Consider the following 19263-nt stretch of genomic DNA (forward strand, 5'->3'; position numbering starts at 1 on the left):
CCTTTAAACAACAACAACAACAGCAAAACAGCAGCAGCAATGACACACCCCATTTCCGCCTCCTTCTACTTCCATTTCCTCCCTTATTTCTCAACCAAATTCCCTAATGTTTACACCATTAGCTTCCCCTGTTTGTTCTTCATCTTTTGAGGTAAGAAAGGACCCTGCTTTCGTCCAAATTCGCGACTGGCATCTTTCTTAAGGCTCGAACCTTGCGCTAATTTATTTCGTCTTCGTGTCTAGGTGCAAGCTTGACAACCCGGTATAATTTTTGAGTCGAAATCGTGCTCATTAAAGAAGTTAAAGGTAACGGTGATAGGTTACTCGACAATGAGTCGATATTTTCGTCCTTCTTACTCGATCTTTCCTTATTCATTGTAAAGTTTGAGTCTTTTCTGAGTTTCTCATGTAAGAAGTCGAGTTTTCAGGTTTGTAGTTAATTTCCATGGTTGTTGTGGGTCGAAATGGTGGACTGTTTTGAACTCCGTCTGTTTAGGAACCATGTCTGCGGAGCTCTGCCTACTCGAGCTCTGTTTAGGACTGCTTTGGGGCTGTCTGTGCAGGTGGTCCGTATAACATCATTTTGCGAATGTTTTGCGAGCCTGATCTGGTCTGTTTTGGGTCGGGGGTGGACGGTGGTTGTAGGTAGTCAGGAGGTGGCTGTGTCGAGGTTACACAAGGCCTGGTTGGGCCGGTTTTGGGTGGTTGAGTCGAGTGGTTTGATGTATCACTTTCATATATACTTTTATAGCTCCCTTTACATCATATTTCATACCGTTTCGTGCCTATTATATCATTTATATGCTTTATTTCAATGAATTGTCGATACTGCCGCTATTTTGTGTTTTGATGCAGAAATGACTCGTTATGAGTATGATCAAGCTAAGATTAGCATGGCGGAGACGGCATAGAAGAATACACGAAGCATGGCACGGGAAACGAGGAATCATGAAGACTAGAAGTCAAAGAAGAGAAGAAGAACCTGTGAAGAAGTTCCTCGATTGAGTCATCACGACTCGATCGAAGTCATCATCCTCGATCGAGTCACTTGCGACTCGATCGAGGATCTCTCGACGGGCTTTTTTCCGAATTTCCTAAAACACTTATCTTTTATTATAAATTAGAAACTCGTGTTTTATTGGGGGATTACGTTATATTTTGCTAAGTATAGCTACCTTAGAAAACTCTCTCAAATACTTAGTTTAGTTTAATTATTGTTCGGATCTATTGCCTTTAATTACGGTATTGTTCTAATCTTTCTTCAGTTATTATTTCAATTACTTGTTTATCTTTATTATTGTTCATCATGTTTTCCATTACTATTATTGTTATTCTTTCTATCATGCGTAGCTAATTTCCTCATCTAGGATGGAGGGGATCTAGGTTAATTAAAAGGGGAAAATTGATTAATTTCTAGGGAAATCATATAAGTTGTCGTTTGATTATTGTTCTTATTCTAGTTAATTAACTTAGGCCTGAGTTGTTAATTAGTGTAGCGAATTAATCCTTTCACCGACCGGGTTAGAATTAATATAGGCTGCGATAATCAAATAGATTGTATCTAATTATAGCGACCGCATGTTAGAATCGATCTAAAGGGCATAATAGAGTCGACCGATCTTATGACCTTAGACGACTTTGACAGATCTAGCAATTGATTAATAGACCCCATATAATTGACCTAGTGAACCGGAAATCCTAGACCTTTAATATTATTGTTATTTGCCCTTTAAATTACTTGCAATTAGTTGGTTAGCATACAAACAAAACAAACCCCCACAATTGGTTACTTTAAGACAGATTTAAATATAAACAAATTAGATAATCACCGCCTCCCTGTGGATTCGACCCTGACTTACCGCTAGCTATTTTGTTAGTAGTAGTTTAGGTTTACTTTGATTAAGGTCAACGACTGAAACAACCTTATCAAATTTGGCGCCGTTGCCGGGGAGGCAACAATTGTTTAGTCTTTTTGTGTTTATTTTGTCTTTTTTTGTCTCAGGGAACCCAGTTCCTTGAGACCGTTCTCACACTTTCTTGTTAGTTCTGTTTATGCCCAGGTCTAATAGGTCCGAGATTATTCCTTTTGATCCTGAACCTGAGAAGACTTTTCGCTACAGACGGAAATTTAATCAAGAAGTGAGTCAAGTAGAAGACTTGAGTATACTTGACGTCGAAACGGCGAGCCCTACAGAGACACCGATCGCTCCTACGAAGAGGAAGAGGAAGAAATTCCTATCTCTGATATTCCTATTCCGAAACTCCACATTCGAAACTAACATCTTGTCTACCCTAGCCAGTCACTCGAGCCAACCTTAGATTCTATTCCACAAGGTTTCAAGCGCCCACTTCTACCAATGGAACATTCGAGATTCGGCCATCTTACATTAATTTGGTGGAACGAAACATGTTTGGAGGGACATTGCTTGAGGACCCCGCAACGCATATGGAAAAGTTTGTCACTTATCATTGTTCAATCCCATTAACAGCTGGAGTGACACAAGATCAAGTTAAGCGGTGTGCTCTTTCCTTTCTCTCCGAAAGATGGAGTCACGAGTGGTTAAGAGATATGGATATGGATCTTGAAGGAGTTACTGACTGGAATTCCTTGGCCCTTGCTTTCTACAAGAGGTACTTCCCGCCTCAGAAGACTAATGCCTTGAGGAATCAAATTACTAGTTTCAAGCAAGCGGCCCTTTGAAGATTTGAACGAAGCTTGGACTCCCTTCAAGCGTTTAGTTCGATCGTTCCCATCATGGTTTCCCAAAGTGGTTCCTTTGCAACCAGTTTTATAACGGGTTGTTTGACGATCATCGTGCCCTTTTGGATTCATCTGCTAATGGGAGGTTTCAAGATAACACACTAGATGGTCACGCGTGGAAGTTGATTGATCAGATTGCTACCCATACCGCGAGGTATGGAAATCCTAGGGGAAGCACGCGAGGTACTGGGGTTGATAGTGCTTTGGCGGCACGGTGGAGGCTATTTTCGCCCCAGATTGCTGAGATGAAGACTACCCAATCATTGGGTAGTAAAGAGAGAGTTCATGCTATGAGTCAACAAGTAGAGGAGACTTGTGCTAGATGCGGTTTGGATGGTCATGGTGCAGCTGATTGTATGAGCACATTTGAGCAGGTTGCTGCCTTTCAGGCTTACAGACAAGGTGCACAAGGTACACCTTTCTCCAACTTCTACAATGAAAGAACGAAGGAACACCCTTTCCTTCAATGGTCTAGCCAGAATGTGCAAAATCCGCAGCAGTCACAACCGCAAAAGAATACTTATATCCCTCCCAATAATCGCGGTAATCAACAACAAGGGGGATATCAAAGGGAAAATCAAGGAGGCCAGCGGTTCAACAATCAATATCAGCAGCCTCCTCAGCAAACTCCTCAACAAATTCCTCAACAAGCTCCGAATAATGATATGGCAGAGTTGCGCAATCTTTTGCAACAAACTTTGTCAATGCAGCAGAAGCAGACGGCTCAGATTTCTGAGTTGATTGCCCATAACAAGATGCTAGATAATCAAGTGGCTCAGATGGCACTTCAAAACCCATCAAAACAGGCCGTAGGTCTTCCTCCTCAAGGTAAGCAAGCTCATGAGCAAGCTAATGTTATTCAGCTGAGGAGCGGTACTTCTTATACGAATCCCGACCTGCAAAGTCTTGAGAATGAAGTGCCCATTACTGTTGATGAAGTCCCTTACATGCATCCCAAAGGATTGGGTAATTTGGAGCTTAGTGATGATGAGAAAGAGCCTGACGAAGTTGAAACACGAGCTGACGATAAAAGTAAAAAAGACGAGAAAGCTGAACCTGCCAAGGTTCCTCGACCGAGTCACAGGCGACTCGATCGAGGATCCACCCAGCTCGATCGAGTCACCCCTGACTCGATCGAGGATCCCAAATTGTCAGCAGACGGTGTTTCAAAAGTTATTTCTAGAGAGAAGCAAGCCGAGCCCATAACTATTTCTCTACCTTTTCCTCACCGACAACAAAAATCCAAGCTAGATAAGCAGTTCGGTAAGTTTATGGAGGTCGTGAAGAATCTACAGGTAAGTGTCCCTTTTACTGAATTGATTACTCAAGTGCCGGCTTATGCAAAGTTCATGAAGGAGATTTTGACAAGGAAGAGATCCTTTGACGCGGTGGAAACTATTGCTTACACTCAGAAGTGCAGTGCCATGTTGCCAATTAACTCACCACCGAAATTAAAGGATCCAGGAAGTTTTTCTATCCCTTGTCAAATTGGTCATCTTTCTATTAGTAAAGCTCTTTGTGATTTGGGAGCTAGTGTCAGTGTTATGCCGTATTCTATCTGTAAAAAGTTAAATATGGGTCCGTTTGATTACTAATATGACACTGCAGATGGCCGATAGAATCGTTAAACACCCTCGGGGGTGTTAGAGGATGTTTCCGTTCGAATAGGGAAGTTTTTCATCCCCGTTGATTTTGTTGTCATGGACATGGCTGAAGACAACCAAATCCCTATCATCTTAAAGCACTGTTCTTACATCTGCAGGGGCGGTAATAGATGTTAGGCAAGGGAGATTGACCTTAGCTGTGGGGGATGACACGATTATTTTCAACTTAGAAAAAGCATTGAAAAACCCCATGATAGAAGAGACTTGTCATAGTATAGATATTGTTGATTTTACTATTGATGAGTGTCTTCCTATGTGTTTTGACAGGATCCTCCGGAGATTGCTCGATTTCGATCCGGTGATCGACGGGTTCATGGAGTCAGTTCATCGAATTGAGAAGCTTCTAACTGGAGAGGAATGCCCACATCAGAAGGTATACAGTTTGGGTGTCACACCTAAGGTAAGCGAGGTAAAGAAACCTGAATTGAAACCCTTCCTCTCATCTCAAATATGAATTTCTTGATGATGTGAGATGAACCGGTGATTGTCAATGCTAACCTAATCAAGGTCAACTATCTCGCTTTGTTGTTGACTGTTTTGAGAACTCATAAAAAGGCAATTGGGTATAGCATCGACGATCTCAAAGGTATTAGTCCTGACTTTTGTATGCATAGAATTCACTTGGAAGAAGGCCACAAGCCTAGTGCACAAGGTCAGAGACGATTAAATCCTCCTATGCAGGAGGTGGTAAGAAAAGAGGTACAAAAATTACTTGATCTTTGGTATTATTTTCTCTATTTCGATTCTAAATGGGCGATCTGTCCAAGTTGTACCTAAGAAGGAGGTACTACGGTAGTAAAGAATGATAAAAATGAATTGATTGCTACTAGACTTGTCACAGGATGGAGGATGTGCATTGACTATAGGAAGTTGAACACGGCCACTAAAAAGGACCATTTCCCACTTCCTTACATTGACCAAATGTTAGAGAGATTAGCATGTCATAGTTATTTCTGTTACCTAGATGGCTACTCCGGTTTCTTTCAGATACCCATTCATCCTGAGGATCAGGAAAAGACCACTTTCACTTGTCCATATGGTGTATTTGCTTATAGGAGGATGCCCTTTGGTTTATGTAATGCTCCTGCTACCTTTCAGCGTTGTATGATGGCCATATTTTCCGATTACATAGAGTCTATCATGGAAGTCTTTATGGATGATTTCAGTGTATATGGTGCGATTTTGATGTTTGCTTGAGAAACTTGACTAAGGTTTTGCAGTCATTTGTGAGGAGAGCAACCTTGTTCTCAATCGGGAAAAGTGCCACTTCATGGTTCTTGAAGGAGTGGTACTCGGTCATTTGGTGTCGGTAAGGGCATTCAAGTGGATAAAGCTAAGGTTGAGGTAATTGAGCAACTCCGTCCCGTACCCGGTTAATGTTAAGAGTGTGCGTAGTTTTCTTGGTCATGCAGGGTTCTATCGCCGCTTTATAAAGGATTTTTCTAAAATTGCTCAACCTCTAACTCAGCTTCTTCATAAAGATGCTCCTTTTGTGTTTACTGACAAGTGTGTTCAAGCCTTTGACAGGATCAAACAAGCACTTATCTCAGCTCCTATTATCCGATCACCGGATTGGAGCCTTCCTTTTAAGATTATGTGCGATGCCAGTGACTATGCGATTGGAGCTGTTTTAGGACAGCGAAAGGACAAGGTGTTACATGCCATTTATTATGCAAGCAAGACTCTCGACGATGCACAAATCAACTATGCTACTACAGAGAAGGAGCTTCTTGCGGTTGTCTATTCTTTAGACAAATTTAGAGCTTATCTTGTTGGTTCTAAAGTTATCGTACACACCTGACCATGCAGACTTTAAAATATCTTTTAACCAAACAAGAGGCTAAACCTAGACTTATTAGATGGATTTTATTATTGCAAGAATTTGATTTGGAAATCCGTGATAAGTCCAGTCTTTGAAAAATGTTGTTGAGATCATTTGTCCAGATTGAGATTCTCGGGAAGAGAGATTTTGCCCATCGATGATTCTTTTCCAGACGACCATCTTCTATTTGTAGCGCAAATACTCCATGGTTTGCAGATTATGCCAATTATTTGGTAGGAGGAACGCTTCCTCTTGACTTATCTTATCGAGAAGAAGAGGTTCATGCATGATGTGAAGAGGTACTTGGGACGATCCCTATCTGTTCCGAGAGTGTCTTTGATGGTATATACAGACGATGTATCCCGAGAGGGTGAGGTACGTGCCATCCTTTCTCACCTGTCACTCTTCTTCATATGGTGGTCATCATGGTCCTTCTAGGACATTTGCTAAGGTAATGCAATCGGGTTTTTATTGGCCTACTATCCTTAAGGATGCTACTAACTTTGTCCGTTCTTGTGATGCTTGTCAAAGAACTGGCAATATCTCGCAAAGGCATGAGATGCCTCAAATGGAATCTCAAGTAGAGATTTTTGATGTTTGGGGCATTGATTACCAAGGGTCGTTCCTTACATCTTTTGGGAACCAATACATATTAGTAGTTTGAGATTATGTTTCTAAATGGGTGGAGGCAATTGCCACCCCACTTGTGATGCTAAATCTGTTGTTAAGTTGTTTCAGAAGACTATCTTTCCACGGTTTGGAGTGCCTCGCGCAGTGATTAGTGATGGAGGCACGCACTTCAATGAGCGTCATCTGAATTCTCTCATGAAGAAGTATGGCGTTACACACCGAAGAGGATTGGCTTATCATCCTCAAACCAGTGGACAAGTAGAAGTTTCCAACAGAGAGCTGAAACAGATCTTGGAAAAGGTGGTAAGTAAGAATAGAAAGGATTGGAGTCGGAAGCTCGATGATACTTTGTGGGCTTACCGTACTGCCTTCAAAACGCCGATTGGCACCTCACCTTACCGACTTGTCTATGGCAAGTCCTGTCATTTACCGGTGGAGCTTGAGTATAGGGCTATGTGGGCCATCAAGGAGCTGAATATGGATCCCTCACTGGCGGGTGAGAAACGATCGATGCGATTGAATGAGCTAGACAATTTGATTTGCATGCCTATGATAGTGCTCAAGTTTACAAGGAGCGAACAAAGAAGTGGCATGACAAGCATATCTTGCAAAGAGAATTTCATGTTGGTGAGAAAGTTCTCTTGTTTAACTCTCGTTTGCGCTTGTTTCCAGGTAAATTGAAGAGTAGATGGTCTGGACCGTTCATCATTCATCGATGTGAACAAATTTGGGTCAGTTACACTGCATTCTGACACAGGAAAGACCTTCAAAGTGAATGGGCAACGCTTGAAGACTTATTATGAAGGTGCTTTTGTGGGGGTAATAGAGGCTCTTGACCTCTTCCCCATTGATTCTTTTTACTGATGAAGAATTACGGTCGTGCGGGACCGCAAAAACCAGCGCTACCGAGAGGCAGCTCGGATTTTGTAAACCATTAGTTTGTAATTAGGATTTAAATTCACGTATTGCTTTTGTTTTTTATGTTTCTTTGCATTTTGAGAGGCGAGGAGAGGGTACTTGATATGCTTTCAAGTGTCTTTTGCAGGAAACTTGACGGGATTTGAAGTTATAAGTAACAAATGACGAAGAAAGACGCCTGTACCTACTTCCTCGATCGAGTCACCTGCGACTCGATCGAGGAACCTATCGACTCGATCGAGTCACCTGCGACTCGATCGAGGAACCTGTGCTGAATTTAAAAAAGTTTAAAACGAGAGTTGGGTATTTCTGAAATTGGTTCCTCGACCGAGTCACCTGCGACTCGATCGAGGATCCTATTTAGACCGGGTTCCGCGTTTTGTTTTCACCTGTTTTATGCATTTGTTACTCTAATTTCTTTTCACTTCCTTCTTCTTTTCGTGTTGTTTCCCTGCATTCTTCCTCCTCTACTACTCATTCTCTCCTTATTCATCAACAATCATCATCAAAACTCACTACAACTTTGTGCTTTCTTGCTTATTAATTGATTGAATCATTCTCTTGTGCTTATTTTCTCAATTCCATTGCTTGAATTACTCAGGTAAGTCACGAAATTGCTCTTATTTGTCTCGAAAATTCTGATTTTTGTTGCTTAAATCTTGAGTTTATTGTATTAAATCTTCCCTTGCTAGTATACAATTGCTATTTCCTTGCTTTCTAGCCCCTTACTTGTTGAAATTCATGCCTAATTTGCTAATTTGGGAATTAGGGTTCTTCAAAATCCGGGTAGAAATTTTGCATCAAATTGGTTAGAATTGTATTCTATTGCTTGGAATCTTCAATATTTGATATATACTCATGTTCCCCTAAGTTTTTGGATGCTTTCATTGTCATTTGGAGTCTTAAAAATTGATTTTTCGGACCCATGGATGCCAAAACCGGGACTGTTTTTTTTTGACATTTGAAGTTTGATTTTCTACTTGTTCTTATGTAGATAATGTCAACTTCCGGGCAAGGTAATAAGCGGACTAGAGACAGGAGAGCACCGGTTCAACAGCCAGAAGTAATTCCTGAGGCGATTGTGTCTTCGGAGGATGATTTGTCCCCCTTAGACGATTATCCATTTATCGAGTTTCGCGACAAAGCCCAGAAGGACAGGTTTGAATACCTGTTATCTAAGTCTATGAGTGCCACCCGATGCGTGGACAGAGAAATTTTGCGCACATTGAAGATCGATGATATTATGTTTGGTATGTTTAACGAGATTGGGTGCGGGGTCTTTTCACGCTCCACGAGTTATCTTACCCGCCCGACTCTTGAATTTCGAGTTCTTTTACTTATTTGCCCGGTGATCACCTAATCGATTTCGTTTGCTTAATGTTGAACGGTCTTTGACCTTTGGCCGTATTTACAAATCACGGGTTTGGATAAACATACCGAAGGGGACTTGTATGGTGTTGGTGGGTTGTCGCTACTCGTTATTTCCCTTTATTTATCTGGTTATGCGGACGCCGACGTTAGTGCCATGGCTTTGTTAGATGTCCAACACGTTTGCCTTCGTATGTTTTTGAGGTATCTGAGTTATTTGCTGTATGGTCGGACTGATAAGAGCAAGACCTCCACTATTGAGGTCTTAATACTTGCTAGTTACTTGAACTCTTTTAGGGAGGAGACATTCCAATTCTCTCCCCCTGCTCTTGTCTGTTCAGCATTTGATAGGGCCATTGGGCGATATGGGAACCTCGATTGTGGTGCTCTCGTCACCAAGATTGCTAAAGCTGTTTGTGATTTTGCGGGTGGTGATCCATATGAACCCATTGCTGAGTATGAGCCGCTTGTTGATGATGACCACCTTCGCTATGACATTTCGTATATTGACATTAGGAATGGGAAGGACCATTACTGGAAGGTCCGGGGTGAGTCTTATATGCTTCTACCTTGCGCCCGTTTGCCTTCTGTTGACCCACTAGAGGAGAGTACGGCTATGGAGCGACCCCCACCCGTTACTTACCTGATTCCTGAGGACCTTCTTGTCACTCTTCCTGGGTCTAGTACTACTACTACTACTACCGGCGGGCGCCGGAGACGTCGAGCACCCACTACCCATCTGCCGGGTTCCTACCAGCCCGCTCCTCCTCCACCTCCTTCAGCCTATCCCACTTCAGGCTATGCTCCAGGTTACCATTTTGATCCCGTCGTTGAACGGGAAGTGAGGATGCACACTGGCATCAACACCGCTTTGACAGAGAGGAGGATGTGGGAACAGATGGAGGCTATGACTTTAGCTTCTCGGGGGCGTGATCGCGGTGTGTCACCTTCTTACTACACTACTCCCGGTGACGACAGTACCGTGTGTTTCATCTTTACGGAGTGACTCCTACAGAGTTTGGACAGTTTAGCACCGAGTTTGGTGCATTAGGCCGTCCCTTCTACACTCCAGTCCGCCCCTCTCAGCCTACTTCTGTTTTCGGGGAGGACACCGGCATCCCTTTTTCCCAGAGAGGCCCGTTTGGCCAGTTTGCTGCTTATACTTCCACCGCTGCTGCTCCTGGAGGCGCTCGTGGTCGAGGCCGTGTTCGGAGACCTACTCGTGGTAGAGGCCGTGGCCGCAGCGCCGGTCCTGATCCTGAGCTTATGTCCTTATATGCTGATATTGATGGTTTTGATGATACTTCTGAGGCCCAGTAGTGACAGCTGGTCACTACATCCCTCTCTTTCAAGCTGGTTTGGGGGAGGCTACTGCATTACAGCTGGTATTATCTTTATTTTTATTTTTATTGCATTTCCTTTTTACCCTCTTTCCTTTATTAGTAGTGTCCTATAGGTTCTTTGGTTTTTACGTGTGATTGCTATCTTCAGAGGCGTCACAATGAGGACACTGTGACATTTAGGTTTGGGGGAGTATGTTTATTTCTGTTGTGTGCTTTTATTTATTGTTGTGTGAAAAAATCAAAAATTCCAAAAAAAATTGAAAATTAAAAAAATCCAAAAACATGTCTTTTATTTATTTTTGTTTATTTTGAGTCGAGTCATGGTGAATTGTATAGCAATGATGACAACTTGCTTTGTCTTTGCATTTGAGTCTCATTTAGTTGTCCATGTACGTTGTTTTGACCTGTTAACTATGATGAACAAAGCTCTTTACTCAAGTCTTGACCGTCACAATATGCCTTATGCCGAGTAGACTTGACTTTATTTTGTTGGTAAACCACTTAAATTTCTGAGGTCTTTAGAGCTTCCTAGGCCGGGAACATCAATAAACCGGTCTCATTGTTATTTAGGCTGATGAGTGTGGTCTCCTTGTGGTATATGTAATATCAAACTGCATAAGTGTGACATTAGTTTCTTAGCTTTCGCGCGTTCATTTGATTAAGTACATGTGGATAGGCGATTCTTACCGTTCAAATAAGCCTTACATCACCCAGTTTTGTTAGCCCGTTTGAACCATGTAGCCATTTTATATCCTATTTCTTAGCCACGTTCTAGAATTTGCCTACCTTTTTCGGGACGATCCAGATTGTTTGAGCCTTATTGTCATAGCTACTTTGGTTGGGTTGGGACTTTTATTGTCATGTGGGTAGTAGCTATCTTTTTGTAACAATTGTGTGACCTCTTATGTTGAAAAGAGAATATTATGAAGCAGAAAAAAAAAATGAAAGTCTCGAAAGAAAGAAAAAAAAAAAGAAAAGAAAAAAAAAAGAAAAAAAAAAGAAAGAATTTCTCGAAAAAAGATTCAGAAAAAGAAAGAAAAAGAAAAAAATGTATGCTTCATTCAGTTTTGTTAGGAGGTCGTGTGTGGTAATTACTGGAGTCTAATGCACATTTGGAGAGCCTTTACATTTCTCTCATATGTTGTCAAAGTTGAGATTATTTCTCCAGTTGGATGTTTGATCTATTACTTATTAGTTTTGGCTATTGGTCTAGAGCTGCGACTACCGTCTGAGCCTCGCATACCCATACGTGCTTTTGCACAAGCCACTTCTATACCCATGCCACTTTACCACCATTCTGTCCTTGATACATGTACTTGGTCCGTTTCGTGAATGCGTATTATTTTGGAGGATCTCTTATCACATTAGATTGCATGCATATCTCATAAGTTGAGTGAGTGTCTTATTTCTTTCTATCTTACATAAATCACCCATTATGAGTGCATGAGTGAAACCGCGAGAATCCGACAAAATGGTCTTGCAAGGTTGAAAAGTGTTTGGTTGAGTCTCGGTATCATGTCACATCTTGAGTAAGAGCTGCGTGAGTCTATTACCCGTGCTTTTGAATTTGTTTTATTAGCACAACTTCGGTCATTACTTTGTTATAGATATGGACAAATGAGTCTTGTATGTGCATAGACATTTGCTCTGAGTTATTCATTCACCATATGTTTGTTGTCCTTTGTTTTGTCGATTGCTTTGCTTGAGGACAAGCAAAGGTTTGGTTTGGGGAGTTTGATGTATCACTTTCATATATACTTTTATAGCTCCCTTTACATCATATTTCATACCGTTTCGTGCCTATTATATCATTTATATGCTTTATTTCAATGAATTGTCGAAATCTGCGCGCTATTTTGTGTTTTGATGCGAAATGACTCGTTATGAGTATGATCAAGCTAAGATTAGCATGGCGGAGACGGCATAGAAGAATACACGAAGCATGGCACGGGAAACGAGGAATCATGAAGACTAGAAGTCAAAGAAGAGAAGAAGAACCTGTGAAGAAGTTCCTCGATCGAGTCACTGCTGACTCGATCGAGTCACTGCTGACTCGATCGAGTCACTGTCCTCGATCGAGTCACTTGCGACTCGATCGAGGATCCTCTCTGACGGGCTTTTTTTCCGGAATTTCCTAAAACACTTATCTTTTATTATAAATTAGAAACTCGTGTTTTATTGGGGGATTACGTTATATTTTGCTAAGTATAGCTACCTTAGAAAACTCTCTCAAATACTTAGTTTAGTTTAATTATTGTTCGGATCTATTGCCTTTAATTACGGTATTGTTCTAATCTTTCTTCAGTTATTATTTCAATTACTTGTTTATCTTTATTATTGTTCATCATGTTTTCCATTACTATTATTGTTATTCTTTCTATCATGCGTAGCTAATTTCCTCATCTAGGATGGAGGGGATCTAGGTTAATTAAAAGGGGAAAATTGATTAATTTCTAGGGAAATCATATAAGTTGTCGTTTGATTATTGTTCTTATTCTAGTTAATTAACTTAGGCCTGAGTTGTTAATTAGTGTAGCGAATTAATCCTTTCACCGACCGGGTTAGAATTAATATAGGCTGCGATAATCAAATAGATTGTATCTAATTATAGCGACCGCATGTTAGAATCGATCTAAAGGGCATAATAGAGTCGACCGATCTTATGACCTTAGACAGCTTGACAGATCTAGCAATTGATTAATAGACCCCATATAATTGACCTAGTGAACCGGAAATCCTAGACCTTTAATATTATTGTTATTTGCCCTTTAAATTACTTGCAATTAGTTGGTTAGCATACAAACAAAACAAACCCCCACAATTGGTTACTTTAAGACAGATTTAAATATAAACAAACTAGATAATCACCGCCTCCCTGTGGATTCGACCCTGACTTACCGCTAGCTATTTTGTTAGTAGTAGTTTAGGTTTACTTTGATTAAGGTCAACGACTGAAACAACCTTATCATGGTTGGACTCGGTTTCAGATGGGTCGTATGGGTTGTGGTTGGCTCGGTGTTGGACAGGAGTTCTGAGCTTGCTTGACACAGTCCTTTTGGCTGCTCATGGCCACTCGTTTGGGACGGTTTCCATGGTGATTTTGGGTTGTTTATGGGTGGTAGTGAGCTATATAAACATGTGTCCGATTGGTGCTAATGGGTAGAGGTTACGGGTGCCTTTAGGCAACCGGTTTAGTTTACGCGTAAGGTTTAAATTTCCGTCTCGTGTTTTTATAAAACGCAATCCGTTTAAGCATTATTCATTTATATATCTCCCTTTCATGTTTTATAATTATAGAATCCCATTATTTAATTATTTAAATTACCGCCTCAAATATGCTCATGTACTCGTCTCGTTATTTAGTAATGTGGCAAATTGGGCTTGTTTTACATTATAAGTTATTGGGCCCTATAGGTGTGGTATGGTATTTTTATAGGGCTTGTCATGGTGATTTGGTTGGGCTTGTATGTATCTTTTGGTTGGACTTGTAGGCTCTTATGATTGGGCCAAACCTTGTGTTTGAGTATGGGCTCATACCTCTTGTTTCCTTCTTCTTTTATTTGAGTTTTGTTTGGGTCTTGAATTGGGCTTGTACACTTACTTTGGCTATTGGGCCAACCTAATAGGATGGTACGGACTTTTATATGACCCAAATTTGGCTAATCATATGTTATCTCGGTTTTTACATGACGTGAATTACTCATAATCACTTGTTATATTTTATTTAAACGGCATGATAAATTGTAATGAAATATTTATTTGCATAAGACAAGTATGAGATATTTATTGTTAAATAATTATTTGTGAAGGGTCATATTCTTGATAATGCCTTGTATTGTTCTGTTGTGAGAGTCTTGGTCCTATCGGATACTAGGGGTGAGCTATAAGTCCTCTAGTTGCGATATGATTGTCGGGATTGATGTTCCCATCCGTACTCATGGTGAGATGCAAGCCATAAGTATGAATGTGACATTAATAATTCCGTCCCCGAGTCTTGGTCCTATCGGATACTAGGGGTGAGTCATAAGCCCTCTAGTTGCGATATGATCGTCGTCCTACCAGGAGGTTGAAGTCTAGGATGTAGTCTTGTGTATGGTATCTCGGACATGCTTTAAAGGTAGCCTCTGAGTCGGATACTCCGTCTACTCTTTGAGTTGGTCTTACACTTGTGAGTCGTATTCTTGTGGAAATGCCATAATACTATCGTATGTGCTTGACACGCATTTTCGCCCTACTTGTGCTGTTCTGGCAAGTACAGGTTTGGCCTACTTGTGCTGTTCTGACAAGTATGGTTTTTGGCCACTTGTGCTGTGCTGGCAAGTGAGTCTTATCTTAGTCTTTCTGCCACTTTCGTGCTGTTCTGGCGATTGGGGTACTCGATCCTCATTAGTAGTCGAGTCTTGGGTGCGTGCTGTGCTGGCGCACGTTGAATCGGGATGTACACCTGAGAATCTGCAGATTTAGACTATTACCGTATTATTATCGTAGTCCTACCCGGGGAAATTATAGTATAAGAGTGATAAATGTCTTGCATTATTTGGATGGTTGCTTTGGTCATATCTCCTTGAAATACGTGCTCGTGGCTAAGTGGTCGTGTCTGTTTCCTTGTCTTTCTTTTCCATTTATTTATTGTTGCTTATGCCTTACTTGTTTATTCCATCATTTCTTTTACTCTTGTTGGTTTAAACACGTATGATCCCATGTTTAGTTATAATTCGATTCACCCATGTCTTATCTAATATGATTGTTTGTTTATGTTCTTTATTATATTCGTTTCGACATATTGTGGCTGGGAGAACCTTGAGTTACTCCCCACTGACTGTGGCGTTCATGTTTACATGAATGACAGGTGGTGAAGATGCTTACGTGGGGAAGACGTGTGGGCTAGCGAGAACTAAACCCTTGGACCTTAGTTTGCTAGTTAGAAACCCTTTATGTGTTTATTCGTGGGATATCTTTTCCCCGCTTTCTAGTTTTGGGTTGTAATAACCTAAGTTTGTCTATTTTTGTATTTGTTCCATTTCATTAGTGGCACCCGCGTGCTAATCTTTAACTAGTAATTTAAAAGTTTTTAAAATCTCATAAATTTCCGCTTTAATTTATTAGTTATATTTTCCGCTTTGTCGCGGGGTGTCACATTCTGTGTGGAGGGTATGTTGTTGTGGAGACGTAAGACGGTTGAGAGACCGTCTTACGCTTGAGTCGCCTTGAGTTATGGAGGGACTCGTGTGGTTGAGACACGGTGTCTGGCAGGGGATCCGGTTGGCTTCCGGACTCGGTACGTCTGGGCGTGTCCCGATACCTAGTGCGATGGTCGGTATGTCTGGGCGTGTCTCGGTACCGGTGTAATGGTTATGGGTATGTCTGGGCGTGTCCTGGTACCGGTGTGATGTTGGTATACTCGTGTCTCATTCATATAATTAGCATGTTACATATCTAATTATCATGTCACGTCTTATGTTTATTTATTGAAACTGACATGTTGTGTGTTTGTGTAATTGTCACCTATTTACGGGGTTGCCTCTGTCGATCCATATGATATTTCCGATCATATGGGGAGCAGGTTGAGTGCAGGTTGTTTTGATGTCACGCGGGAGTCGGGACGAGCCTTGAACTTGGAGCCGAGTATCATTGCCTTAGAATAGTGTAGTAGTCATGAGTTGTATTGTTTATTCATTCATTCATTTATGGCCTTATGGGTATGTAATTCACTAAATACTTTAGTTAAATAATTGTTTTTCTATTGTATCTCTGATTTCACCGCCTCGGGAAACCCAGAAGGTAACATTCCCCGATTACCTTGGCCCGGTAAGAAGGGGGTGTTACACTAACAACCACTGACGCCACCACCCAACACAAACCACCACGTATATAACCCTCGCCCGATCTCCTAAGGACGCCTGCTATCGGCGAGTAGACTGCGCTGCCGGCAGGTCTTTCTTTTTCCCCTCTTTCTCCCCTTCGAAAATCCTACAAAACCGACCTAGTAACCACCCTTACCACCACTAAGCAGGCTCCAATCCCGAGAACCCCTCCTCCACCCCTGAAAACACCATATACTAGCGGTAGTAGTAAAGGTCGGTAGTAGCGATGGTAGTGGCAATAGTGATTCATGTCAATGGTAGGTAAGATAAGAAATGGGAATCTCATACCTTGGGGGGGATAGAAGGATTTGGGAGTATGGGGAGGAAAGGAGAGGGGAATAGGAATGGGAAAAATAGTAAAACAAACAACAACAAAGGAAATAGGGGGATTTCTTTCCCTTTTCTTTTCCTGTAAACCCCAACCAAACGCCCCCTTAGTATATAGGATGATTCTTTGTGGATTTAAAAAAATATGTTAGTTGTATAAAAGTATCCTTATTTACATAAGCTTGTTCCATATTCCCGTCTACCGTTTATTCGATTTGGACGAGAATCGGACCAAAAGTCAAAGAAACATAAAAAGGTGAACCATTAATCAATCCAAGTAAAATATGGATCGCACCGAATCTGGACCACTTTTCATTCCGCCGTACTTAATCAAACCAATTAACATATGATTCCAAGTGCAAGTGTTTGGACGCACAAATGGCGAAAAAAGTGTTGGCAATACCGGTTTCAAGGGTCTTATATGTTTTGTCTTTCTCAAAAATGCAAACTCCTAAAGCAAAAGTCTAAAAAATGGAATCAATCTATATTTGGAAATATTTTTAGACAACTTTCAATTGATGAGAAAAAGTTAGAAAATATACAAAACCAACTTGGTTCATCCCATGTAACGGTTTTAGAAGTCGCGCAATTGAAATGGCTTAAAAAGCGTGATGCCCTATTAGACTATAAACGCATCTATTGGCAACAAAAAACTCGTATTAATAAAGCTAATTTTGGAGATAATAACACCAAGTATTTTCAAAACCACGCCACTATTAGACATAGTAGGAATAGAATTAAGCAGTTCATAAATAGGAACAATGCTTGTATTACTGACCGAGAACTCATTAAACAAGAAATATTTGACGAATTTAAAATTAGGTTCACAAAAAATCAACTTTGTCTTTTCGACAAAAATGAGGACTTTAAGTCGATTAGTGGATTAATTACAGACGAAGATAAAAATTTCTTACAAGTAATGTTAGTATGGAAGAGGTTAAACAAACTGTATTTAATTTAGCCGCAAAAAAATGTCCAGGTCCTGATGGTTTGAGTTCTTTCAAAAATATTGGGATATTGTTAGAAATTCTGTAACTAAAGCAGTTCTAGCTTTTTTCCATTCGGGTAAATTATTAAAAGAAATAAATCATACTTTCATAGCATTAATTTCTAAAATTGATAATCCTCAAACAGCAAACCATTTTCGCCCTATTAGTCTTTGCTCAACAATCTATAAAATTATTTCGAAAATTATGGCCACTCGTCTTCGTAGTGTCTTGCATAAGATTATCCACCCTTTTCAAGGTGCTTTTACACCTAATCGTTTTATTCAAGATAATATCCTTCTTGCCCACGAAATTTTCATCTCTTTTAAGCGTAAGAAAGGTAAAGGTGGCCGGATTGCTATTAAACTTGATATGGAGAAAGCATATGACCGACTAGAATGGAACTTTATTGAGGAAACTTTTAGACATATGGGTTTCAATGATATTTGGATTTCATGGATTATAGAATGTATAAAAACTGTCTCGTTCTCGATGTTAGTAAATGGAACACTGGGTGACGTTTTTACAGCCACTCGAGGCATTAGATAGGGAGACCCACTCTCGCCGTATATATTCATTATGTGCGCCGAGATTCTAACAAGATCTTTACAAAAAAATAGTGATCTTAGTTCTAGTGATATCGGTATTAGTTTTGGATCTGGGGTGGAGAAAATCCTTTTTCTCACTTTTGCGGATGATACTATCATTTTCGCTAAAACCTCTAATCAGAGTTGTAGAACCATTAAATCTATTTTAGATAGATTTTGCACGATATCAGGTCAATTTATCAATTTTGGCAAATCTTCCTTTCAATGCACTAGAAATATTGACCGACCTCTTCGAGAATCCTTTAGAGGTATTCTCCGTATGAACGAGGAAGCTCACCTAGGTAAGCACTTAAGATGTCCTATCATTGATAGTAGAGTTACTAAAAATACTTTCGACAGTATTATTCATTCTTCTCACAATCAATTATCAAAATGGAAAGCGAATTCTTTATCACAGGCAGGTAGACTAGTTCTAATCAATGCAAATTTAGCCTCAAAGGAACTTTTCAAATGCAAAGCTTCCTTCTTCCCTCGTCAATCCATAAAAGATTGGATAAGATTAATAGAGATTTTATCTGGAACAAGAATCCTTCACAACGATCCCCTAATTTGATTGGTTGGCAAAAAGTTTGTTTACCGAAATCTTTGGGTGGACTACTAGGAATAAAAACGATTGAAGCAGCTAACAAAGCTCTCCAATGAAACTCTTATGGAAAATTCTTATGGATAAGGAAAATATATGGGTCAAAGTGATAACTAAAAAATTGTAATACTCCGTATTTATAAGTCTTGGGGTACTCTATCGAGTAGCCCTTACTCTGTCGAGTAAGGGTAAGTTGCGAAATAAAATAGTTTCTGACCTGTTGGGTACTCGATCGAGTAACTGGGGTACTCGATCGAGTAAGGGGGTACTCGATCGAGTACCTTGGGTACTCGATCGAGTGTCCGGTTTTACGGGGGTTTTTCTCGGGTTTTGTTAATTATGCGATTTAGGTATTTAAGTATCGTCGTCATTGTTTTAAATCACTTTTA

The 19263-nt window shown here is 40.5% G+C and overlaps 1 long non-coding RNA gene across 1 annotated transcript; it reads left to right on the forward strand.

Moving 5' to 3' along the window:
* On the forward strand, positions 1 to 16192 carry LOC141645862 (uncharacterized). Its single transcript, XR_012545188.1, has 3 exons — positions 1 to 151; positions 244 to 306; positions 16070 to 16192. It is a non-coding gene; the product is annotated as an uncharacterized LOC141645862 (long non-coding RNA).
* Positions 16193 to 19263: the final 3071 nt, after the last annotated feature.

Source organism: Silene latifolia, chromosome 3, assembly GCF_048544455.1.
Source record: "Silene latifolia isolate original U9 population chromosome 3, ASM4854445v1, whole genome shotgun sequence".
Taxonomy (NCBI): domain Eukaryota; kingdom Viridiplantae; phylum Streptophyta; class Magnoliopsida; order Caryophyllales; family Caryophyllaceae; genus Silene; species Silene latifolia.